The sequence below is a fragment of the Phyllobates terribilis genome, unplaced genomic scaffold (genome assembly GCF_046119375.1).
Source record: "Phyllobates terribilis strain yellow unplaced genomic scaffold, ASM4611937v1 Scaffold_3__8_contigs__length_932513732, whole genome shotgun sequence".
NCBI classification, from domain to species: domain Eukaryota; kingdom Metazoa; phylum Chordata; class Amphibia; order Anura; family Dendrobatidae; genus Phyllobates; species Phyllobates terribilis.
Window position 1 is genome coordinate 538,753,995 of NW_027362763.1, and position 27,656 is coordinate 538,781,650.

Genomic DNA, 27,656 nt, shown 5'->3' on the forward strand with positions numbered 1-27,656 from the left:
ACTCATTGTAGTAGCCCATCTGTACCAAGCTATACCACCTTTGCATTTAATAACAATTTTTTACTGCATCTAGCCCAGTAAATCCTTTTGGGCCTGTAGCAGTGTCTGTTACTTATTGTAGTAGCCCATCTGTACCAAGCTACACCACCTTTGTATTTAATAACAATTTTTTACTGCATCTAGCCCAGTAAATACTTTTGGACCTGTATCAGAGTCTGTTACTCATTGTAGTAGCCCATCTGTACCAAGCTACACCACCTTTGTATTTAATAACAATTTTTTACTGCATCTAGCCAAGTAAATCCATTTGGGCATAGTAGCAGTGTCTGGTAGTCAGTGGAGTAGCCCATCTGTACCAAGCTACACCACCTTTGTATTTAATAACAATTTTTTACTGCATCTAGCCAAGTAAAACCTTTTGAGCATAGTAGCAGTGTCTGTTACTCATTGTAGTAGCCCATCTGTACCAAGCTACACCACCTTTGTATTTAATAACAATTTTTTACTGCATCTAGCCCAGTAAATACTTTTGGGCCTGTAGCAGTGTCTGTTACTCATTGTAGTAGCCCATCTGTACCAAGCTACACCACCTTTGCATTTAATAACAATTTTTACTGCATTTAGCCCAGTAAATACTTTTGGGCCTGTAGCAGTGTCTCTTACTCATTGGAGTAGCCCATCTGTACAAAGCTACACCACCTTTGTATTTAATAACAATTTTTTACTGCATCTAGACCAGTAAATACTTTTGGGCCTGTAGCAGTGTCTGTTACTCATTGGAGTAGCCCATCTGTACCAAGCTACACCACCTTTGTATTTAATAACAATTTTTTACAGCATCTAGCCAAGTAAAACCTTTTGGGCATAGTAGCAGTGTGTTTTACTCATTGTTGTAGCCCATCTGTATTAAGCTACACCACCTTTGTATTTAATAACATTTTTTTACTGTATCTAGCCAAGTAAATACTTGTGGGCCTGTAGCAGTGTCTGTTACTCATTGTAGTAGCCCATCTGTACCAAGCTACACCACCTTTGTATTTAATAACAATTTTTTACTGCATCTAGCCCAGTAAATACTGTGGGCGCTATACTTTGTAACTGTGTGAATTGCAAGCGACTTTGCTCTTAAATAGACAGATAGGTTTAGGGAGTAGGGATTAGTTGTAATTGCAGGCCTTTTGAGGGCTAGGTTACAGCAGTTCCTAGCACTTTTTGCCAGGCAGGTCTATGCCAGTGCTGTGCAAGTGTTTTTCACAGCATTTGGCTAAATCTAGCTAAGCCAATCCTTTTGGGCCTCTAGCAGTGTGTGTTAGTCAGTGGAGTAGCCTATCTGTGTAGCAAGCTACACCACCTTTGTATTTAATAACAATTTTTTACTGCATCTAGCCAAGTAAAACCTTTTGAGCATCGTAGTAGTGTCTGTTACTCATTGCAGTAGCCCATCTGTAACAAGCTACGCCACCTTTGTATTTAATAACAATTTTTTACTGCATCTAGCCCAGTAAATACTTTTGGGCCTGTAGCAGTGTCTGTTACTCATTGGAGTAGCCCATCTGTACCAAGCTACACCACCTTTGTATTTAATAACAATTTTTACTGCATCTAGCCCAGTAAATACTTTTGGGCCTGTAGCAGTGTCTGTTACTCATTGGAGTAGCCCATCTGTACCAAGCTACACCACCTTTGTATTTAATAACAATTTTTTACTGCATCAAGCCAAGTAAAACCTTTTGGGCATAGTAGCAGTGTGTTTTACTCATTGTAGCAGCCCATCTGTACCAAGCTACACCACCTTTGTATTTAATAACAATTTTTTACTGCATCTAGCCCAGTAAATCCTTTTGGGCCTGTAGCAGTGTCTGTTACTTATTGTAGTAGCCCATCTGTACCAAGCTACACCACCTTTGTATTTAATAACAATTTTTTACTGCATCTAGCCCAGTAAATACTTTTGGACCTGTATCAGAGTCTGTTACTCATTGTAGTAGCCCATCTGTACCAAGCTACACCACCTTTGTATTTAATAACAATTTTTTACTGCATCTAGCCAAGTAAATCCTTTTGGGCATAGTAGCAGTGTCTGGTAGTCAGTGGAGTAGCCCATCTGTACCAAGCTACACCACCTTTGTATTTAATAACAATTTTTTACTGCATCTAGCCAAGTAAAACCTTTTGAGCATAGTAGAAGTGTCTGTTACTCATTGTAGTAGCCCATCTGTACCAAGCTACACCACATTTGTATTTAATAACAATTTTTTACTGCATCTAGCCCAGTAAATACTTTTGGGCCTGTAGCAGTGTCTGTTACTCATTGTAGTAGCCCATCTGTACCAAGCTACACCACCTTTGCATTTAATAACAATTTTTACTGCATCTAGCCCAGTAAATACTTTTGGGCCTGTAGCAGTGTCTTTTACTCATTGGAGTAGCCCATCTGTACAAAGCTACACCACCTTTGTATTTAATAACAATTTTTTACTGCATCTAGCCCAGTAAATACTTTTGGGCCTGTAGCAGTGTCTGTTACTCATTGGAGTAGCCCATCTGTACCAAGCTACACCACCTTTGTATTTAATAACAATTTTTTACTGCATCTAGCCAAGTAAAACCTTTTGGGCATAGTAGCAGTGTGTTTTACTCATTGTTGTAGCCCATCTGTAATAAGCTACACCACCTTTGTATTTAATAACATTTTTTTACTGTATCTAGCCCAGTAAATACTTTTGGGCCTGTAGCAGTGTCTGTTACTCATTGTAGTAGCCCATCTGTACCAAGCTACACCACCTTTGTATTTAATAACATTTTTTTACTGTATCTAGCCAAGTAAATACTTTTGGGCCTGTAGCAGTGTCTGTTACTCATTGTAGTAGCCCATCTGTACCAAGCTACACCACCTTTGTATTTAATAACAATTTTTTACTGCATCTAGCCCAGTAAATACTGTGGGCGCTATACTTTGTAACTGTGTGAATTGCAAGCGACTTTGCTCTTAAATAGACAGATAGGTTTAGGGAGTAGGGATTAGTTGTAATTGCAGCCCTTTTGAGGGCTAGGTTACAGCAGTTCCTAGCACTTTTTGCCAGGCAGGTCTATGCCAGTGCTGTGCAAGTGTTTTTCACAGCATTTGGCTAAATCTAGCTAAGCCAATCCTTTTGGGCCTCTAGCAGTGTGTGTTAGTCAGTGGAGTAGCCTATCTGTGTAGCAAGCTACACCACCTTTGTATTTAATAACAATTTTTTACTGCATCTAGCCAAGTAAAACCTTTTGAGCATCGTAGTAGTGTCTGTTACTCATTGCAGTAGCCCATCTGTAACAAGCTACGCCACCTTTGTATTTAATAACAATTTTTTACTGCATCTAGCCCAGTAAATACTTTTGGGCCTGTAGCAGTGTCTGTTACTCATTGGAGTAGCCCATCTGTACCAAGCTACACCACCTTTGTATTTAATAACAATTTTTACTGCATCTAGCCCAGTAAATACTTTTGGGCCTGTAGCAGTGTCTGTTACTCATTGGAGTAGCCCATCTGTACCAAGCTACACCACCTTTGTATTTAATAACAATTTTTTACTGCATCAAGCCAAGTAAAACCTTTTGGGCATAGTAGCAGTGCATTTTACTCATTGTAGTAGCCCATCTGTACCAAGCTACACCACCTTTGTATTTAATAACAATTTTTTACTGCATCTAGCCCAGTAAATCCTTTTGGGCCTGTAGCAGTGTCTGTTACTTATTGTAGTAGCCCATCTGTACCAAGCTACACCACCTTTGTATTTAATAACAATTTTTTACTGCATCTAGCCCAGTAAATACTTTTGGACCTGTATCAGAGTCTGTTACTCATTGTAGTAGCCCATCTGTACCAAGCTACACCACCTTTGTATTTAATAACAATTTTTTACTGCATCTAGCCAAGTAAATCCTTTTGGGCATAGTAGCAGTGTCTGGTAGTCAGTGGAGTAGCCCATCTGTACCAAGCTACACCACCTTTGTATTTAATAACAATTTTTTACTGCATCTAGCCAAGTAAAACCTTTTGAGCATAGTAGCAGTGTCTGTTACTCATTGTAGTAGCCCATCTGTACCAAGCTACACCACATTTGTATTTAATAACAATTTTTTACTGCATCTAGCCCAGTAAATACTTTTGGGCCTGTAGCAGTGTCTGTTACTCATTGTAGTAGCCCATCTGTACCAAGCTACACCACCTTTGCATTTAATAACAATTTTTACTGCATCTAGCCCAGTAAATACTTTTGGGCCTGTAGCAGTGTCTGTTACTCATTGGAGTAGCCCATCTGTACAAAGCTACACCACCTTTGTATTTAATAACAATTTTTTACTGCATCTAGCCCAGTAAATACTTTTGGGCCTGTAGCAGTGTCTGTTACTCATTGGAGTAGCCCATCTGTACCAAGCTACACCACCTTTGTATTTAATAACAATTTTTTACTGCATCTAGCCAAGTAAAACCTTTTGGGCATAGTAGCAGTGTGTTTTACTCATTGTTGTAGCCCATCTGTAATAAGCTACACCACCTTTGTATTTAATAACATTTTTTTACTGTATCTAGCCCAGTAAATACTTTTGGGCCTGTAGCAGTGTCTGTTACTCATTGTAGTAGCCCATCTGTACCAAGCTACACCACCTTTGTATTTAATAACAATTTTTTACTGCATCTAGCCCAGTAAATACTTTTGGGCCTGTAGCAGTGTCTGTTACTCATTGTAGTAGCCCATCTGTACCAAGCTACACCACCTTTGTATTTAGTAACAATTTTTTACTGCATCTAGCCCAGTAAATACTTTTGGGCCTGTAGCAGTGTCTGTTACTCATTGGAGTAGCCCATCTGTACCAAGCTACACCACCTTTGTATTTAATAACAATTTTTTCTGCATCTAGCACAGTAAATACTTTTGGGCCTGTACCAGTGTCTGTTGCTCATTGTATTAGCCCATCTGTGCCAAGCTACACCACCTTTGTATTTAATAACAATTTTTTACTGCATCTAGCCAAGTAAAACCTTTTGGGCCTGTAGCAGTGTCTGTTACTCATTGGAGTAGCCCATCTGTACGGATATGCAACGATGCTAAATAACCAATGGTGCACAAGCTTATGGCCTCCGTATTGGGCAGAACAAGTGCTGACAAAAGACAGACACTCCTGGAACTCTTCCCAATAGTGGTAGCAATAGAAATATGGGGCGCGCGCCTGACTAACAAAAATATACGCTTCATAACAAAAAACACCAGCTAGTCACGATGCTGAGGAGTCTAAACGCTGCTGCTAACGCTTTATCACAATTCAATTGGCAGATTTTCACAGAGCTCCTCCCCAACGCCCACCCATCGGGCAACAGTTGCCCACCCTCCCTATGGGATCTAGTGGCGAATAGTTGATGCCATTAATCAGAGCGTCAGTTGCCCCGTCGACGTGGCAAGCATACGGTAAGGCATGGGAAGAGTGGACATGACTAGTAGCAGGCAGACAGGTTGACCAATGTGAACAAGCCAGTTTACAAGTAACCATAGAATTTCTCCACCAGCTAATGATGAGGGGCATATCAGGGGCGTCAGCGCAGCGGTGTCTGACCGGAGTAGCATTTCACTTCCAACTACTGAATTGGGGAGATGTGACAAAGAGATTCATCATCAGACAATTCATAAAAGGGTGGAAAAGGGGTCAGCCAAGTCAGGAGTGTAGACGTCCCGTCCCGTGTCACTAAAACTGATTTCTCTCATCATTTCCCTAACACCATTAACATGATACTCACAATTCGAAGCTACTGAATTTACGATCGCCTTCTTCGGGGTGCTATGCATAAGCGAATTAGTCCCTCAATCCAAAATTACCACCAGTGTAGGCTTATTACACCAGGACGTAGTCATAGCCAATAATGCAATACGTCTACGCATACGCAAATCGAAAACGGTTCCAGCGGGCAGGGGCACTTGGGTACTTCTAAGAGTCGGGTAACAATAGTAAAAACATATATAACCATCAGATCAAAAAGTAATTTCTTCCTTTCACACATTGATGGAACGCCGTTATCAAGATACCTGTTCCAAGCTATATTTAATAAATGCCTAACATCGGCAGGGAACCACCCCAAAGATTACGGGACACACTCATTCCGCATAAGCGTGGCCATGGAAGCAGCAAGAGCAGGACTGTCAGAAACAGAAGTTCAGAGGATAGGGAGATGGAGATCCATGTGTTAGGCGAGATACATAAGACCGGACGTGTTATCCTAACGTGGTTTGTTTCTTTTACAGGTGACGCTAAGCCAACAGTGTGGGTGATAGGCCACTCGTATATATATTGGGCAGAAAAAAGGGCGAAAGTTCGCCCAGGCGGGAGGAAATTAGAGTTTCATAACACATATTTCAACTGGAGAGGTATTAGAGGCCTGCAATGGCCACAGGTACTAATGGAGGTAATCAAGGTAGGGAGAGAGGCAAGAGTTCTGGTCATCTTAGTTATACAGGCCGGGGGAAACGACCTAGGTCATCACAAGAGCGCATAACTAATGGCAATAATGAAACTAGACACTGAGCGCTTCAGAGAATTTTTCACAAAACTAACTATAGTATGGTCAGAGATTGTGCCGATAGCGGTATGGCAAGGTGCATGAGACATCACGGCCATTGAATGGACAAGGCAGGTAATAAATATTCGATGGCAAAATTTAGAAGAGACAGAGGTGGTGTAGTGATACGACACCGACAACTGGAAGGAGATAAAGCAGGCCTCAGCCGGCCCAACGGTGTTCACTTAATGGATATTGGACTGGACATATTCCTGTCAGGACTCCAGGATGGAGTGGAACAAGCGTTAAGAGTGATGGATGGGGGTCAGAGTCCTGCATACGAGTACGCAGGATCCTCCGTGGCCTGGAAATAGAAAGGACATGTTGGAGAGTTACACTTGTTGGCCAACTTGCCGGTGTGAAGACACAGGGCATGCTGCAACAAGCTGAATTATTTTAGAAATAAAATGCCTTTCTAATGGAATGAGTATAAACAGTTAATAAAGCTGTGACCGATCCTCACCCATCCAGTTGTAAGAGTTACATTATTGTATTGTCAAGGAAAGGGGGGTGGTAGGGGGGCTGAGAGTCTGGGTTTGGTTGGGGGTCCCCACAGTCTGCCTAGGCTAGATGCAGTTAAAAATTCTTATTAGATACACAGGCTGTGTAGCTTGCTTCAGAGCTGGGCTACTACGCTGACTATCAGACACTGAAGCTTTGGAGCAGACCTCTGAGTAAACAGCTCTTCAGACTTAACCATCTGTGTTACCCCAAGCCATAGTGTATGTAGTTTCTTACGGTTAAAAGGGGGGAAATCGACCCAACCCACCTGGAATTGACGATGCCAACGTCACGTAAAACACAGAAAGGGGACTCCAAAAAGAGTCTCCACTGTTTCCAAAAATTGTGGCACAGACACCACTTAAGTGGCATCAATTGCCCCAGAGTTGCTTAAAAAGGTTGGTGAGGTGATTTTACCAAACCCTCAAGCTTTAGTCTCCCCAGGATGACACAGGGGTAGAAAAGTCCTTGCGGATCCATGATTTGTTCATCTTTATGAACGTGAGTCTGTGTACATTCTCAGTGGACAGTCGCGTGCGCTTATCTGTCAGCACACCACCAGCAGCGCTGAACACACGTTCAGAGAGAACGCTGGCTGCAGGGCATGACAAGATCTCCAAGGCGTGAGTGGCAAGCTCGGGACATTTTTCCAGATCGGAAGGCCAAAATGAGCAAGGATACAGTGACACAGTCATGGCTTCGATGTTCACTTGGAGATACTCCTGTACCATCCTATCTAGGCGTTGACTATGTGTCAGACTTCTTGTCTCCTGTGGCCTTGCAAAGGATGGTCTAAAAAAGTGGTGAAACGATTCCACAAAATTGCTGTTACCAGCAGATACTGTGTTACTGTTACGGTTTGAGTGATGAAGACTCGACAGTCCCACGTTTGGCAAGTTAGAACTGTGAGATTCACTTGGTGCACCACTGGTGTTTTGTGGAAAAGCACATGTAAGATTCTGCAACAGCCTCTGCTGATACTCCTGCATGCGTGAATCCCTTCCTATGGCAGGAATTATTTCGGCAAATTTACTTTTGCACCGGGGATCTAAGAGTGAGGCAACCCAGTAGTCGGGATTACTTTGAATTCTGACAATCCGACGGTGATGTTGCAGGTAGTGCAGCAAGAAGGCCCTCATGTGTCTTGCGCATCCAGGAGGAACAAGTCCTTGTTGTGTTGGTAGCGAGGTAAGAATCATGCTTCCTTCCTCTGCCCTCTCCCCCAACCTCGCACAACAGAAATGTGATCAAGGTCTCCCTCATCTGATGAGTCTTCCCTGCCCATCGCCAGTTCGTCCTCCACTTGTTCCTCGGCTCCTGCACCTTCCTCAACAGTTTGGCTGCTACCATGCACCCTGTTTAATCCCTCTCCCCCACCCTCCCATGCCTGCCGCCTTGGTGCTGCCGACCGTCTGGACCTTGGAGATGTTATCCCTTCCGCATACGACTCCTCCTCTACTTCCTCCACCTCCTCTTGTCCCACAACCTGACTCCGAATTCTGTTTAACGTGTGCTCCAGCATGTAGATCACCGGAATAGTCATGCCGATAATGGCATCGTTAGCACTAAACATCTTCGTCGCCATTTCAAAACTGCGCAGAAGGGTGCAGAGGTCCCTGATCTGAGACCTCTCCTGCAGCGTGATTTGCCCCACCTCTGGATCTCGTTGGCCCAGGCTATACATCAGAGCGTATTGCACCAGGGCTTGTCGGTGGTGCCTCAGTCGCTGCAACATGTGCAGAGTTGAATTCCACTGTGTCGGCACATCGCATTTCAGCCGGTGAACTGGCATGCCCAAAGACTTCTGTAGAGATGTAAGTCGTTGAGCTGCGGGATGCGAACAGCGGAAGTGAGCACACAGCGACCGTGCCCTCTGCAGAAGGCCATCTAGTCCGGGATAGTGGCCTAAAAATTGCTGGACAACCAGGTTCAACACATGAGCCATACAAGGCACGTGTGTGACATTGCCCCGGCGAATGGCCGCACCCAGGTTTGCAGCATTGTCACACACGGCCTTCCCTGGTTGCAGGTCCAGTGGAGACAACCATTCGTGAAACTGGATCTCCAGAGCTGATCACAACTCCTCAGCTGTGTGACTCACATTTCCCAGACATTTCAAAGTAAACACCGCCTGATGCCATTGAGCCCTGCTGCCAGCATAGTAAGGAGGTGTGCAGGATTCCTTCTGCGCAGTTAGAAAGTGGGTGGCATGACTAGACAGGCTTTGGGTGCAGGTGGAGGACCGAGAGGAGGTTGAGGAGGCAGAAGCAGTGGAGGAACTTCTAGATAAAGAGGATTGACGCACAACTCGTGGCGATGGCAAGACTTGGACAGCAGCCCCTTGTCCTGCTGTCACCATAGTTACCCAGTGCTCAGTCAGCGACATGTAACGCCCCTGTCCATTCCTACTCGTCCAAGTGTCTGTGGTGAAATGCACCCTGTCACACACAGAGTTTCTCAAAGAAGCGGTGATGTTGTGTGCGACATGCTGGTGTAGCGCAGGCACACCTTTCTTTGAGAAGTAGTGCCGACAGGGCATTTGTTACTGGGGTACTGCGAAGGACATAAGGTCTCGAAAATCCTCTGTGTCCACCAGGCGGAAAGGCAGCATTTCTGTAGCCAACAGCTTGCAGATGGTGAAATTTAACCTCTTAGCTTTGTCATGGCTAGGAGGAAATGGTCTTTTACTTGTCCACATCTGAGGGACCAACGGCTGGCTGTTGTGCTTAGACGGGGTTGAGTAGGGTGTCCCCGGCAAACTGCCGGTCTGTGAGGAAGATGCAGGCGGAAAAGTTAGGTTGCCTTGATCCAAAGGTGGTGCTCTCGATGTCGGAGAGCGCTCAACACCAGCTGGTGTTTCCACTTTCAAATGAAATGATGACCTGCCAATCACACTGGCTGTTGCGGGTAAAGAGGTGGCAGGTCTGCATCCAAAAACATGTGTGACTGCTGTCCCCCCAGTCACAGAGGATGAAGAGGCCACGGATGCACAAGATGGGGCAGACGTGGTTGGCCCTGCCCGCTAGGCCGAATTGTAGCACAGTGAGCTTCCCACTGCAACTTATGCTTCATATCCATGTGACGGTTCATGCATGAAGTACTCAAATTATGGATTTTTTGGCCTCTACTTAGCTTTTGGTGACAAATATTACAGATAACACGAGTTGGGTCATGCTTATCGATCTGAAAAAATGCCCAGGCTATGCAAGGCTTAGAGCCCATGCGACCTGAAGAGCCACCACGACGCAACCTAACCTCGTCATCAATAGCATCCTCCTCCACCTCCTCTGCTGACCTCATCGACTGGCTGACTGTGGGTTGACAGTAAGTGGGATCTCCAACCTCGTCATCATCACCCTGTGTGTTCTCACACCCGTCGTCCTCAGAGCCAACCTCTTCCTGCCCTGACCGAAAAGTCAAGTTGTCGCTAGAATCAGGTATTTGAGTCTCATCATCTTCATCATTGTCTCCACCAACAGGAGTTACAGTTTGGGAATGAGGGTCTACATTATGCTCAGAACCTTCTTCATCTGGTCCTGGATCCGACTCATAAACATTCTGGGCATCAGTGCAAATCATTTCCTCGTCTGGATTAAGAGAAGCTCTGGAGCAGACCTCCGTTTCCCAGGCTATAGTATGAGTAAACAGCTCTGCAGACTTAACCATCTGTGTTACCCCATACTCAGACGGGCAGCTGGAGACTTGGGAGCTGTGAGGAAGCAAGTGCGATTGGGGTGACACCTCTGAGGACTGGAGTATTTGTGATGTTGAAGTTGTGGTGGAGGAGAGCCCACTTGAAGGAGCACTTGATATCCGTTGAAGCACCTGCTGTTTTTGTGCCTCATCTGGAATTTGTAGTGATGGGCGTGTCCGTAAGAAAGGGATCGTATCACATTGTCCACGAAAAGAAGTAGACATCTTAGTTTGGCTGGAAGATGGTCTTTCTTCTGCAGATGTTACTCCCCCTCCACCGTGGGGGGGCTCGACCCACAAGCGGACAGGCACCAGTATTGGGGGAGGGGGGCTACCGCGGCTCTGGCACAAACCCGGCGACACGGAGGTCGCACGGGCAGGAACGGACTGGCCGTGTCGGCTTCGCACTCCAGCGTAGTGCCTCTGCCCGCTCGCGCCCGTAACCTCAAAGGGATGCGCAAGCGGCTTTTCTTCCCAGGGCTGTTCCTCGCCCAGCAGGAATGTGGGGGAGCTCAGGTCGGCCTTCCACTGTACTCCCTTACCTCCCTCGCCCTCTTTCCTTCTTCCGTTCTCCATCTAACCCCTCGGCTCTGTGGTGTCCACTCTCCCTCCAGCTCTCTCCTTCTCACAGGTGGACTACCATGTGTATTCACACTGTGGCAAATCTTTTGGGCCCAGGCATAAGAAGTTGTCGAGGTAATGGATAAAATGTGCCCCCTTAGAAACGTCCATTACAACCCATTCGAGGAAGCAACTAAACGCCTCAAATAGTGAGCAGGATCTGGACCACCCCATGGGCAAACAGCGATCTATATAGTATGCTCCTTCCCAGAAGCAGCCCAATAGGTGGACACTATTCGGAGGCACAGGTAGTAAGTAACCGGAACACCGCATCAATGTCTGTTTTGGCCATTAGGGTGACCCTTCCCAACTTCTTGATCCGCCTGATTGCCTTGTCAAAGGATGGACAGTATATACTACTGTACTTGGTTCCGCGTCGATGTTGTCGTTTACTGACCTGCCCCTTGGATATGACAAATGGTGGATTAGTCCGAATGTATTGGGTTCCGTTTTTGGCACAACTCACAACGGGGATACCACTACGTCTTGTAAGGAAAGTGTTCTGAATGGAACCGCCATTCTACCTAAAGATATTTCTTTTTTTAATTTTCTTGTCACGACGTCTGGGTGTTGGTAGGCTGATTTTAGATTTTTACTCCAGCCTTTCTTGATTTTAGAAGGGCATGACATACCTATATCTGTGTCTCCCCCTCCTTTTACTCCTCCACCTCTTTTCTTTTCGCATGACTATATGTACTTGTCACTTTTCCATGTGCTAGTTGTGTCATCTGAGCAGTTTGTCAGCTTTTGGACACCTTTGAAGGTGTTTTCTATGTGTTTCTATGTGTTTTTGTTTGCCTGCCATTGGTTTTACCGGTGTTCGACTGTGTTCGACGAACTGTTCGATGGTGTTCGACGAACAGTTCGACGAACAGTTCGATGAACACACCGGTGTTCGACGAACCGAACCGAACCCAAACACTACGGGGGTGGCTCAACTCTAGTGGCCAGCTTCGGCCTCCTCAAAACTAAAAGGCCCCATTTAAAGTGCAAGCTAGCAGTATGGTATTCCAGCCTGGGGGTGGGTGGGTGTTTAGTTGCACACTTACGCTTGCATTCCAAGGAAACAAAGCAGATGCTAACTTCTATCATCATCTTCATGCTCTTCACCTTGGCACTCTTAACTCCCCTGATGGAGAAGCCAGGGCCCACTGGAGGAGTCTGGTTCTCTGGTGGGCTCGTCCAATGCTGCCCTAAAGCAGGCCGGGCTAAGAAAAGTGTGTGGGGGGATGTTCCAAGGAGAAATTGGGGTGGCTGGGGACTGTTTATAGACACCCGGCCGCCCCCAGGTAGCTGGGGAGCATGTGTGGACACCCGGCCGCACGGCGGCTGGGGACCGAGTATGGACACCCGGCCACCCCCTGGCGGCTGGGGACCGAGCGTGGACTCTCAGCCGCCGGGCGGCTGGGGACTGAGTATGGATACCTTGCTGCCAAAGTAGTGGCCAGCTTCGGCCTCCTCCAAACTAAAAGGCCCCATTTCAAGTGCAAGCAAGCTAGCAGTATGGTATTGCAGCCTGGGGGTGGGTGGGTGGCAGGCTGCATACTTGCACTTGCATTGCAAGGAATGCGGGAGGTACAATTGAACACTGCCCTGGGACAAGGACTTGCACGTGGATAGTTGCAAGTGTGCATCTTCTGATGCGGAAAGGATCACTTCTGATGGACACACTTTTAGGCAGTGACCTGGGTGTCAGAGATGCTTCCAGGGGTCTTCCCCATGCTGTTCCCATGTCTTTTCAGCACTGTATGCATGTGTCACACAGCACATGGCCAGATAAGATTGTAAAATGTTAAAATGACATTTCCTGGTGAATGCATTTGTCTTGGTTGAAAGCAATACAAAAGTGCAAAAACACATAAAAAATGCTACTTGTGAACATAGCCCAAGGTGTGGAGGAGTATTTTTGTTTTTGGTTATTTATTTAACCTTATACACAAGTCTTTACCCTGGAAAGGAAGTTCCTTAACATATTTCACAAGAAAACCGTTTCAGTTTCATTTTTGAGCGTTTTATTGTGAGCCCGTAAAAGTGGCTTAATACCTCTGACCACGTTGTTGACAGCAGTGACCTGGGGGTCATAAATGCTTCCTGGGGCGATGCCCATGCTGTCCCCATGTCTTTTGAGCACTGTCACTATCGTTTTGGGCACTTTTTAGGCTTTCTACAGACTGCTGGCGGTGCCGCCGCAAAAATGCTCGGGTCTCCCATAGACTAACATTGGACTCGTTGCTTGGGTCGAGCACCCGAGTATCACGGCGAGCATTTTAGTGCTCGCTCAACACTACTCATGAGGTCTGTATGGTTCCTTGCTCCATCTCATCATGCTCTGCCTGTATTGCATCCTCTTTAATTGTGAGCAGAGAGCATTTCAGAAGACAGAGAAGCAGGATGGTGACGCTAATTATGGTGTCATCGCCGCTCACCATCTTGTTGGAGTCCTCAAAGTTTTGGAGAACGGTACAGATGTCTGAAATCCATGTCCACTCTTGAGGTCTTACGTGTGAAGTCTGAACTGAATACCGATGGCCTTGTTGATGCTGGTAGTCAACAACTGCCCTCTTCTGCTCACAAATCCTTCCCAACATCTGCAGTGTATAGTTCCAATGCATGGGGACATCATACACCAGTCGGTGAGCCGGAAGCTGCAAACGCTGCTGAAGCTCGGCAAGGGCGGCGGAAGCTGAAGCTGACTTTCTAAAATGGGCACACAGGCAGCGTACTTTGACAAGCAGATCCGGCTGCTCTGGGTAGGTTTTGAGAAACCGCTGAACCACGAGGTTAAGCACATGGGTCAGGCATGGTACGTGTGTGAGCTCACCTCGCCTCAGAGCCGCCACCAAGTTCTGGTCATTGTCACACACGACCATGCCTGACTGTAGGTTCAGCGGTGTCAGCCACAGATCTGCCTGCTCTTTCAGAGCTGTCCATAACTCTTCAGCATTGTGCGGTTTGTCACCTAAGCATAGTAGCTTCAGCACAGCCTGTTGCCGCTTGGCTGAGGCAGTGCTGCAGTGCTTCCAGCTTGTGACAGATGTGGTCATTTTGGAGATGGAGGCTGAAGAGGAGGAGGAGGCTGAGGAGGATGAGGTGCAGGAGCTGTAGACTGTGGGGGCAACCTTGATTGACCTAGGGCCCGCAATCCTCGGTGTCGGTGATGTGTTCCTTCCCAAGGTCTGACTGGGTCCTGGCTTCCACTATGTTAACCCAGTGTGCCGTCAGCATCCCTGCCCAAAAGCACTTGTCCACGTGTCTGTGGTTAGGTGGACTTTCTCAGTAACTGCATTGTTGAGGGCATGGTTAATGTTGTGGGACACGTGCTTGTGTAATGTGGGGACGGCACACCAGGAGAAATATTGGCAGCTGGGGACTGAGTACCGAGGGACGGCCACCGCCATCAAGTTGCGGAAAGCTTCCATCTCCATGAGCCTAAAAGGCAACATTTCGAGCGCAAGCAGTCGCGAAATGTGGGAATTTAGTAGTGTGGCCTGTGGGGCTTTGGCTGCATATTTGCGCTTGCGTTCCAAGGACTGAGGTATGGACAACTAAACGCTGCACTGGGACAAGGACGTGCTTGCTGATGGTGCTAGTTGACAGTGTGCAACAACAGGTACAGGGCAGGAGGCATCTTCGCATGCACTGTGGACAGGGGATTGGCTTGCATGCACAACAGCGGAAGAAGCAATGGTGTCACCCGCAGACACTGTTCCTGGACCCTGGGGTTCAGCCCACGAAGTCGGGTGCTTCACTGCCATATGCCTGATCATGCTGGTGGTGGTCAGGCTGGTAGTTTTGCTACCCCTGCTGATGCTGGCCTGGCAGGTGGTGCAAATGGCCTTTTTAGAGTTATCGGCAGAGCCTTTAAAAAACAACCAGACTCGGGAAAACCTAACAGTTGTACTGGCAACTTCCGTCGTGTTGGTGTTACGGGGAATCGTTGCCCGCCTTCTGTCTGTGGCCACCCCAATGCTTCTTCCTGCCTGTTGGGGTGCTCTGCCTCCCTCCCCTTGTGTGCTGCTGTCCTCGCTCTGCATGTCCTCCTGCCAGGTTGGGTCAGTTACTATATCATCCACTACCTCATCTTCCACTTCCGCACCCTGGTCCTCCTCCTGACTTTCTGGCAATTGTGTCTCATCATCGTCCACCTCTTGTGACACTTTCCCTCTGTCACCTTTGTATGACCGTGGCTGCTCAAATATTTGGGCATCGCTACATGCGATCTCCTCTTGCCTCGCTTCAAGTGGACCAGGCAAGAATCCCGAATCTATAAATGGAAAAGTTAACTACTCTTCAGAGTGTCCAATTGTGAGATCAGTTGTCTCTGGGCACTCGGCATGGTGGGAAGAGGGAGGATCAGGGTGAGGAATATGCAGTCCAGACTCACGGCTACTTAGACTTGACCGTGTGGAAGACAGGGTGGTGGTGGTGGCTAAGTAACTGAAAGCATTATCTGCTATCCAACCAATAACCTTTTCACACTGCTCTGTGTTCAATAGTGGTGTTCTGCGGTCCCCTATTAATTGGGACAGGAAGGTTGAGCGAGAAGATGTGGGTGTTTGTTGTGGCACAATTTCAGCTTGCCCACGGTATTCGGCCTCTGCATGCACAATCACCGTCACATCCAGTTCCCCGTCCCTTGCCATGTGCCTTGCCCATTTTAAATGGCTGAATTTGGACCGAACTTATATGTGATCCGTGTGACGGACAAACACAGTTTTAAATAGCTGGCCTGTAGGTAACTATTTTTAACAGCAAACTGGTGTCAATAACTTCACTGACACTCTGAAACAAAATTTTAATGGAGGCCAGAAATGTCAGAATTTGTAGCAATCTTATATGTGATCCGTGCGACGGACAAACCACAGTTTTAAACAGCTGGCCTGGAGGTAACTATTTTTAACAGCAAACTGGTGTTAATAACTTCACTGACACACTGAAACAAAATTTTAATGGAGGCCAGAAATGGCAGAATTTTCAGCGCAATTATATGTGATCCGTGTTACAGACAAACCACAGTTTTAAATAGCTGGCCGGTAGGTAACTACTTTTAACAGCGCCGACCTCATGTCAATAAGTTTGCTGACACACTGAATCAAAATTTCAATGGAGGCCAGAAATGGCAATATTTTCAGCGCAATTATATGTGATCAGTGTGACCGACAAACCAAGTTTTAAATAGCTGGTCTGTAGGTAACTATTTTTAACAGCAAGCTGGTGTCAATAACTTTGCTGACATACTGAAACAAAATTTTAATGGAGGCCAGAAATGGCAGAACTTTCAGCGCAATTATATGTGATCCGTGTAATGGACAAACCTCAGTTTTAAATAGCTGGCCTGTATGTAACTATTTTTAACAGCGCCGACCTTGTGTCAATAAGTTCACTGACACACTGCTACAAAATTTTAATGAAGGCCAGAAATGGCATATTTTCAACGCAATTATATGTGATCAGTGTGACGGACAAATCACAGTTTTAAATAGCTGGAATTTTAGTGCTGTAATATGGAAAGGATCTGGCTGTATTCTGCAGTGCCAACAAACAAATGGCGCAGAAAAACGGTGTTCTCTGGATTGCTTTTTAAGCAAATAATCAAGATTAAGATAAAAAATTATTCCTGGCCCCTGATACCTAGGGCTATTTCTACAAATATCTGTAAAAGCACCAGCAGACAGAACTGGAATGGACTCTCTTGCTATATGCACTGCAGTCTGCTATATACCCTGTCTGCATAGCACTGATATCTCTGCAGCTGGATTAGTCCTCAGAAGGACTGTTAGTTGAAATTGATATGTAGAGAATGTTGTAGAATACCTACACTAACTAATAAACAAGCAAATCTCTCCCTAGCTCAGCAGCACCTCTCCTTACACTGATTCCGGAGTAGACTAAGGTGAACACGGCGGTGCCAGGTCTGATATAGACCTGATGATGCTGTGCGGCCAACCAATCACTGTAATGCCACAACCAACATGGCTGCGGCATTACAGTGTGTGGCAGACAATCAGTGCATGTTGATTGGCGCTCTAATGAGCGTCAAACATGCAGGAGGGGACCTGAGCTCCCGCCGAGCAACCCCGGAAATACTCGGCGAGTGCCGAGCATCTAAAGCAGTGAGATGCTCGGGCGAGCACCGAGCAGTAGGGAGCATGCTCACTCATCAATAGTAGTATTACATTATTAAGGCTATAGTATGGACTCCCTGATTGTTTTCAGGCAATAGCCAAATCCTATTGATCTAAATCTAAATAAAGGTCAGCACATTTTGTTACAAATTGGTGCACAAATTATAACCAGAAAATATTTTTGTTAAAATTTAACATAATTGCATATATTTTGTGATAATGTAATTTATGTTTCGTTTGCTTTTCCCCTTTATTTCCTGATGACCTCTAAAAGACCTTTTCCTTCTGTAACAAAACCTCTGATATATCTCCACTGAATTGTGTCACACACTTAAGTCTGGTATTTTGACAAACTAATGGTGATTCCAGACCTACTGATTGAGAATCAATGACCTAAAACATACAGTGTGCGTAGGAAAACATATATTTTGTAGCTAGTTAACCTGTATTATTAAGTATACTAATGCATAGCAAATGACTCGTCATAGTAAAATAACCTTCCTTGCATGATAACTGTTCTTCTTGTCTTCAGTAAACAGCTCATTTTGCTTTATGGATTTTTAAATTGCATCTACAGCTTCGCATGGGATTTTCCATTCTAAATGCTGAAGCTCATGTGCTAATTAGGATGTCACATGTAAGTGGAAAAGAAAATTAATATGTCTCATTTTGCAAGTTTTCCCAGTAATAATAATATAGAGTGATTCAAGGGTGAATAAACTTGATTAACCCAGCAAATGCTTTGTTTTGCGACATATAAAGCATAACGTAGTAACATTGGCTACCATTTAATAGAAAAACGATGATATACCCAATACATTTACTTTATGTTAATATTTCATACATGCAACAGCATCAATGAGAAACTGGAAGGATGTAATGTGAAGAAAGAAGCTGTCCTTGCTAAGCATTTATTTTTCTTCTGGTATACTCATTGTAATTTTCAAGGGCAGATAATCAAATGCATAAGTTAGTTAACCGAGATTCCAATTTTAACAGTATTTACAACGTCTTTGATTAGGTCATCTGCTTATGTTGCTCTTGAAGTGCCGAACTCCTATGGAGGAAAACTTGCACACTAGAAGACTTTATCCACTACAAATTTATGTTAAAAACATATAACTCTGCCCTTCACCTCGCCAAACAGACCTACTTCACCACCCTGATCTCCTCACTATCCAACAACCCCAAAAAACTCTTTGATACCTTTCACTCCCTCCTCAGTCCTAAAGCGTAGGCCCCCATCACGGATATTTGTGCCGAGGACTTGGCCTCCTACTTCACAAAGAAAATAGACACCATCCGTCAGGAAATCAGCTCCCAGCCACCAAGTGCCATGACTCCCATCCCTCCCCACATCCCTTCTGGATCACTCTTCACATTTGACCCAGTCACAGAAGACGAAGTCTCCAGGCTCCTCTCTTCTTCCCATCCCACTACATGCACCACTGACCCCATCCCCTCACATCTACTCCAGTCTTTTTCTTCAGTCGTCACTACTCACCTAACTAAAATTTTCAACCTCTCCCTCTCTTCTGGTATCTTCCCCTCCTCCTTCAAACACTCCATCATTACTCCATTATTAAAAAAGCCCTCTCTTGACCCTTCCTGCACAAACAACTACAGACCAGTCTCCAATCTTCCCTTCATCTCTAAACTCTTGGAGTGCCTGGTCTACTCCCGCCTTACCAGTTACCTCTCCACTCACTCTCTTCTAGACCCATCACAGTCCAGCTTCCGCCCCATACATTCTACAAAAACTGCACTCATCAAAGTAACCAATGACCTTCTGACAGCAAAATTTAATGGTGACCACTCTCTGCTCATTCTTCTTGACCTCTCTGCAGCCTTTGACACCGTTGACCACCACCTCCTACTCTCTACGCTCCACTCAATCGGCATAAAGGACTCTGCTCTCCTGGTTCTTCTCCTACCTATCTGACCGCTCTTTCAGTGTATCATTCGCTGGCTCCACTTCTTCCCCCCTTTCTCTCACTATTGGGGTTCCTCAGGGTTCAGTCCTTGGCCCTCTTCTCTTCCCTCTCTACACAGTCCCAATTGGACAGACCATCAGCAAATTTGGTTTTCAGTACCATCTTTATGCTGATGACACACAACTATACACCTCATCCCCTGACCTTACCCCCGCTGTACTACAGAACACCAGTGACTGTTTGGCCGCAGTTTCTAACATCGTGAAAGCTCTCTACCTGAAACTTAATCTTTCCAAAACTGAACTTCTTCTGCTCCCACCATCTACTCACCTCTCGAAATCTGACATCTCTCTCTCCGTGTGTGGCACCACAATAATGCCGAGCCAGCAGGCACATTGTCTCAGCATTGTGTTTGACACCAATCTCTCCTTCACCTTCACGTACAATCTCTTGCCCGCTCTTGTCGCTAGCACCTGAAGAACATCTCTAGAATCCACACCTTTCTCACCTTGGAAACAAAAAAACCTCTCACTGTTGCCCCGATCCACTCCCGCCTTGACTACTGTAACTCTCTATTAATTGGCCTCCCCCTCACTCAACTTTCTCCCCTCCAGTCCATCCTTAATGCTGCAGCCAGGGTCATCTATTTGGCTAACCGTTACTCAGACTCCTCCGCTCTGTGCCAGTCATTGCACTGGCTGCCCATGAATTATAGGATCCAATTTAAATTGCTTGTTCTCACCCACAAAGCTATCCACAGAGTGGCACCCCCCTACATCTCTTCCCTCATTTCTGTTTATAGGCCTACCCATTCTCTATGCTCCGCAAGCGACTTTCAACTAACATCCACACTAATCCGTACCTCCCACTCCCGACTTCAAGACTTCTCCCGAGCTGCACCTATTCTTTGGAATGCTCTACCCCAAGAAATTAGGATGAACCACAATTTACACAGTTTTAGGCGCTCCCTAAAAACACACCTGTTTAGGGCAGCCTATCACCTTCCCTAATCGAAGTCCTTTTATCTTCCTATAGCCCATCCCTTATTTCTCCACACATAATTCTCCACCGAACCAAAAAGCACCACAAATAATGGCTGGTGTTGAGCTCATGCAGCCTTTATCTATCCCTCATCCCCTCAAGATGGCAGGACCATCCTTGTAAATAAGCCATTGTACTTTGTGTCACCCCCACCTCATTGTAGATTGTAAGCTCTTACGAGCAGGGTCGCCGTTATTTTTGCTGTAATTATTGTATTATCTTTAGCTATGTTACTTATGACTGTTGTATATGAACCTGTGAATTGTTAAGCCCTGCGGAATATGTTGGCGCTATATAAATAAAGATTATTAATATTATTATTATTATGTAGCCATTTACTGTGAATTGTATAACGTCAACTTCTGTGTGATAGTTGGTTCCATCAGAAACACATTCCCCCATTCAGCTGTTCATGCCGATCTCGTTAAGGAGGTGTGTTGGGAGTCAAACGCTCCTGATTCATTAAGAGGCTTTCTTAATGAATCAAGTGCGTTAGACAAGTGGTGTGTGCCACCTTGCACCTCACCACAAATCTTTCTCCAGCCATGAATTAGACGAGCTGGGATGTCACGTCCCCTCTCAGCTCCAACTATTTTGAAAACCCCAAAAGTCACAAAAATGATTCTGAATTCTTGCATAATTGCTTAGATGAATCGGGACCATAGACTCTGTTACTCAATACTTTGGTGTAACGGTCATCTATTCAACCATGGAAAAAGTGGACTTAAAACTCTTCTAAAGGTGAATTCTCACCTCAGCATTTATGGTGTATCCACAGGATCTTAAGAGCTAGGCTACCCCGACCTGTGTCTCGAGGCTTTGGGAGAGAAGAGATGGCCATGCATATGCAGCTCTCTTCATTCACTTTAATTCATGTTCCAAAATAGCCAAGCTTGTCTACTGGCCAATCTATAATATAACGCTACAAGCGTCCCTCTGTCTGAAGCCTTTATAGACTGGGCATTCGCGATGCACAGTCTGGCTCCAGACAAAAGAACGCATGGAGCCGTTACAGGTAAGAGGAGTGTATGGCGCTGGAGATCGCAGTATGCATAGACACTGAGTGCATACCGTGATCTCCGACGCTATACTTACATACTTACCTGACCAGGAGGAGCGTTGCCGTGGCGCCTCTCTTCTCGCCGGAGAACGGGGCAGGAGTGAAAGCGTCATAGTCGGCGCATGCGCATAGCGCTATCTGGTGCCATTTTTCTGAAGACACATTTGCAGTGTGTCTTCAGCAAAATGGCGCCGGACAGTGCGGTATGGGCACGTGCATACTCCGGCGTCACACTCCTCCCCCGGCCTCCAGGAGAACAGGACACCGCAGCACTGGAGCACAGGGAAGAAAGGTGAGTACAAGTGTTTTTTTTTTGTATGCGTGCAGCGTGAAAGAGAGATGAGGGGGCCACACATACCAGGATTGGGGCATGAGGGGGTCACACATACCAGGATTGGGGGATGAGGGGGCCACACATACCAGGATTGGGGGATGAGGGGGCCACACATAGCAGGATTTGGGGATGAGGAGGCCACACATACCAGGATTGGGGAATGAGGGGGCCACACATACCAGGATTGGGAGATGAAGAGGCCACACATACCGGGATTGGGGGATGAGGGGGGAACACATACCAGAATTGGGGGGTGAGGGGTACCATGTATACCAGGATTGGGTGATGAGGGGGCCACGCATATCAGGATTGGGTGATGAGGGGGCCACACATACCAGGAATTGGGGATGAGGGGGCTACACATATCAGGATTGGGGGATGAGGGGCCCAAGCATAACAGGATTGGGGGATGAGGGGGCCACACATACCAGGAATGGGGGATGAGGGGTACCATGCTTACATACTTTCCTGACCGGGAGGAGCGTTGCCACGGCGCCTCTCTTCTCGCCGGAGAACGGGCAGGAGTGAAGGCGTCGGAGTCGGTGCATGCACATAGTGCTATCTGGCACCATTTTTCTGAAGACACATTTGCAGTGTGTCTTCAGCAAAATGGCGCTGGACAGCGCGGTATGGGCACGTGCATACTCCGGCGCCACGTTCCTCCTCCGGCCTCCGGCAGAACAGGACACGGCAGCGCTGGAGCACAGGGAAGAAAGGTGAGTATAAGTGGGGTTTTTTTTGTATGTGTGCAGCGTGAAAGAGAGATGAGTGGGCCACACATACCAGGATTGGGGCATGAGGGGGTCACACATACCAGGATTGGGGGATGAGGGGGCCACACATACCAGGATTGGGGGATGAGGGGGCCACACATAGCAGGATTGGGGGATGAGGGGCCACACATACCAGGATTGGGGGATGGGGGGCCACACATACCAGGATTGGGGGATGAGGGGGCCACATATACCAGGATTGGAGGATGAGGGGGCCACACATATCAGGATAGGGGGGTGAGGGGGCCACACATACTAGGATTGGGGATGAGGGGGCCACACATATCAGGACTGGGGGATGAGAGGGCCACACATACCAGGATTGGGAGATGAGGGGGCCACGCATACCAGGATTGGGGAATGAGGGGGCCACACATACCAGGATTGGGTGATGAGGGGGCCACACATACCAGGATTGGGAGATGAAGGGGCCACACATACCAGGATTGGGGGATGAGGGGGCCACACATACCAGGATTGGGGGGTGAGGGGTACCATGTATACCAGGATTGGGTGATGAGGGGTCCACACATACCAGGATTGGGTGATGAGGGGGCCACACATACCAGGATTCGGGGATGAGGGGGCCACACATATCAGGATTGGGGGATGAGGGGCCCAAACATACCAGGATTGGGGGATGAGGGGGCCACACATACCAGGATTGGGGGATGAGGGGTACCATACTTACATACTTTCCTGACTGGGAGGAGCGTTGCCACGGCACCTCTCTTCTCACCGGAGAACGGGGCAGGAGTGAAGGCGTCGGAGTCGGCGCATGCACATAGTGCTATCCGGCACCATTTTTCTGAAGACACATTTGCAGTGTGTCTTCAGCAAAATGGCGCTGGACAGCGTGGTATGAGCACGTGCATACTCCGGCGCCACATTCCTCCCCCGGCCTTCGGCAGAACAAGTCACCGCAGCGCTGGAGCACAGGGAAGAAAGGTGAGTATAAGTGGGGTTTTTTTGTATGTGTGCAGCATGAAAGAGGTGATAGGACCACACATACCAGGATTGGGGCATGAGGGGGCCACACATGCCAGGATTGGGGGATTAGGGAGCCACACATACGAGGATTGGGGGATGAGGGGCCACAGATACCAGGATTGGGGGATGAGGGGGCCACACATACCAGGATTGGGGGATGAGGGGCCACACATATCAGGATTGGGGTATGAGGGACCACACATACCAGGATTTGGAGATGAGAGGGCCACACATACCAGGATTGGGGGATGAGGGGGCCACACATAACAGGATTGGGGGATGAGGGGGCCACACATACCAGGATTGGGGGATGAAGGGGCCACACATACCAGGATTGGGGGATGAGGGGTACCATACATACCAAGATTGGGGAATTAGGGGTACCATACATACCAGGATTGGGGGATGAGGGGTACCATGCATATGAGGATTGGGGGATGAAGGGTACCATGCATACCAGGATTGAGGGGTGAGGGGACCATGCATACCATGATTGAGGGATGAGGGGACCATGCATACCAGGATTGGGGGGTGAGGGGTACCATGCATACCAGGATTGGGGGGTGAGGGGACCATTCATACCAGGATTGGGGGGTGAGGGGACCATGCATACCAGGATTGGGAGGTGAGGGATGCCATGCATACCAGTATTGGGGATGAGGATTGCCATGCATATCAGCATTGGGGATGAAGAGTACCATGCATAGCAGGATGGGAATGCGGGGTACCATGCATACCAGGATGTTGAATGGGTTTCACTTGCATACCAGGATGAGGAGTACCATGCATACCAGAATAGGGATGAGGGGTACCATGTATACTAGAATAGTAATATGTGGTCCCATGCATACCAGGATTGGGAGATGAGGAGTGCCATGCATACCAGGATAGGGATGAGGGGGCCATACATACCAGGATTGGGGATGAGGGAGCCATACATACCAGGATTGGGGGATGAGGGGTGCCATGCATACCAGAATTGGGATGAGGGGTGCCATGTATACCAGGATGAGGGGTACCGTACATACCAGAATAGGGATGTGGGGTACCATGCATACCATCGTAGGAATGCGGGGTACCATGCATACCAGGATGAGGGATGGAGTGCCATGAATACCAGGATTGAGGGATGAGGAGGCCATACATACCAGAATTGGGGATGAGGGAGCCATGCATACCAGGATGAGGGGTTGGGTGCCATGCATATCAGGATTGGGAGATGAGGAGGCCATACATGCCAGAATTGAGGATGAGGGAGCCATGCATACCAGGATGAGGGGTTGGGTGCCATGTATACCAGGATTGGGGGATGAGGAGGCCATACATATCAGAATTGGGATGAGGAGTGCCATGTATACCAGGATGAGGGGTACCATACATACTAGAATATGGATGTGGGGTACCATGCAAACCAGGAAAGGAATGCGGGGTACCATGCATACCAGGATGAGGCATGGGGTGCCATGCATACCAGGATGAGGAGAATCATGCATACCAGAATAGGGATGAGGGGTACCATGCATACCAGGATGAGGCATGGGGTGCCATGCATACCAGGATGAGGAGAATCATGCATACCAGAATAGGGATGAGGGGTACCATGCATAACAGGATAAGAATGCGGGGTACCATGCATACCAGGACGAGGGGCGCCATGCATGCCAGGATTAGGGATGAGGGGCGCCATGTATACCAGGATTGGGGATGAGGGGTGCCATGCATTCCAGGACTGGGGGTGAGGGGTGCCATGCATACAGGATTGGGGGTGAGGCGTGCCATGCATACCAGTATTTGGGGTGAGGGGTGCCATGCATACCAGGATGGGGGTGAGTGGTACCATGCATACCAAGATTGGGGGTGAGGGGTGCCATGCATACCAAGATTGGGGGTGAGGGGTGCCATGCATACTAGGATTGGGAGTGAGGGGTGCCATGCATACCAGAATTGGGGGTGAGGGGTGCTATGCATACCTGGATTAGTGTTGAGAGGTGCCATGCATACCAGGATAGAGTTGAGGTGTGCCATGCATACCAAGATAGGGTTGAGGTGTGCCATGCATACCAGGATAGGGTTGAGGTGTGCCATGCATACCAGAATAGGGTTGAGGTGTGCCATGCATACCAGGATAGGGTTGAAGCGTGCCATGCATACCAGGATAGGGTTGAGGGCAGCACATAACAGACTGGGCCCTCGACCATGGATATTGGTGGAGAAAAGAATCAAGACCTGAAGCCAAAGATGCATGTTAATGGAGAAGTCAGGGACATAGTTGACAGCTAACTTATCTCTGGCCAGATATATGGCTCATCAAGCATTCATATGAATAGTCATCCCCACGGTGGCTCAGTGGTTAGCACTGCAGCCTTGTAGTGTTGGGGTCCTGGGTTCAAATCCCACCAAGGACAACATCTGTAAGGAGTTTGAATGTTCTCCCCATATTTGTGCGTGTTTTTTCCAGGTTCTCCAGTTTCCTCCCATACTCCAAAGACATATCGATAGGGAATCTAGATTGTGAGCCCCAATGGGGACAGTGCTGATAATGTCTGTGAATTGTAAAGCACTGTGGAATGTGTTGGTGTTATATAAATAAAAAGATTATTAATCATTGCCTCTGAATTTGTCTGCCAATAAAATCTAAGTTACTACAATCAACATTTAGTCCATTTTATTCATTTATTTATTTTCCTCCCTTACATAGCACTATTAATTCCAAAGTGCTTCACAGACAATACTGGCACTGTCCCCATTGGGGCTCACAATCTACATTCCCTGTCAGTTTGTCTTTGGAGTGTGGGAGGAAACTGGAGAACTCAGAGGAAACCCACAAAAACACAGGGAGAACCTCCTTGCAAATGCTGTCCTTGGTGGGATTTGAACCCAGGACTCCAGCACTGCAAGTCTGCAGTGCTAACCACTGAGCCTCCATGCTGCCATGTTCAAACAATTCCATGCCCATTGTGCTTTAGTTTTACGCTGTGGAAATTGATTTGTTGCATTTTTTAAATCAGTCACATGTCAATCTCTGTTTTGATTCATATTTGTTTTATTTGAGGATTTTCCACATATTCAGAAAAGATGCAGAAAATCCACATATTAAAAAAACACCTCACACGTGTTATTTCATTTCCACAGTGGAAACGTGGTAAAAATGTAATTTGCACATAACTTTATCAATAAAGTTTTTATCAGCACTAGCTTACTAGGCAAACAGTAAGTTTCCAGAACAAAGTAGTTTTATTTAATACGCGGCATACCAAAAAAGAAAAATTGCAGCCCCAAAAAATGCAATAAAAATACAAAATAATGCACAGGAAAACTCAGTGAAAAAACTAAAGCAACTTAATTGGTGTAGAAATACTGCAGAAAATCTGCACACCAAATACTGATCATATGACAAGCAAATGTTGTTTAATTGTATTCCATCATTGTATATAAGTTAATGTTTGTAATGAAATTGATACTTCAACTGCATATAGTCATTATGGGCAGATTATCTGCAGTATTAGGGGGCCTTAAACCTGCTGCATCCTGTGGTATCCAACCACTGTGATGACAGTTTGGAATGACTATAACTTTTGCTTGACGAGATATGGCCACATCTCCTCATATGATACCTGGACATGGCATCACGGATCATCATGAGCTACTAGCTGCTGACAGAACAGATACCAAAATAATTAGGCTGTGTATGGCCAGCATGAAAGAAACAAAATAAGAAATGAGCTCTTGTCATTTATTCCTTATTTATAAAATAGTGTCTTTGGGACTTCACTTATGCCTTAAACGCTTAAAGAATATATAAAGTCCATTACTTGCTAAATTCTTGGGATCCAACTGCTCTATTTAATTTGAAACAGAAAAGCACCACATAAATGAAAAGTAGTGAGGTGCACTTAAACAAAAAAACCGCAAAACACAATGACATAGTAGAAGCACACCGAATACATAGCAAATAATCACTCAGAACTCAGTATGGTTTGGTGGCTACAGTAATA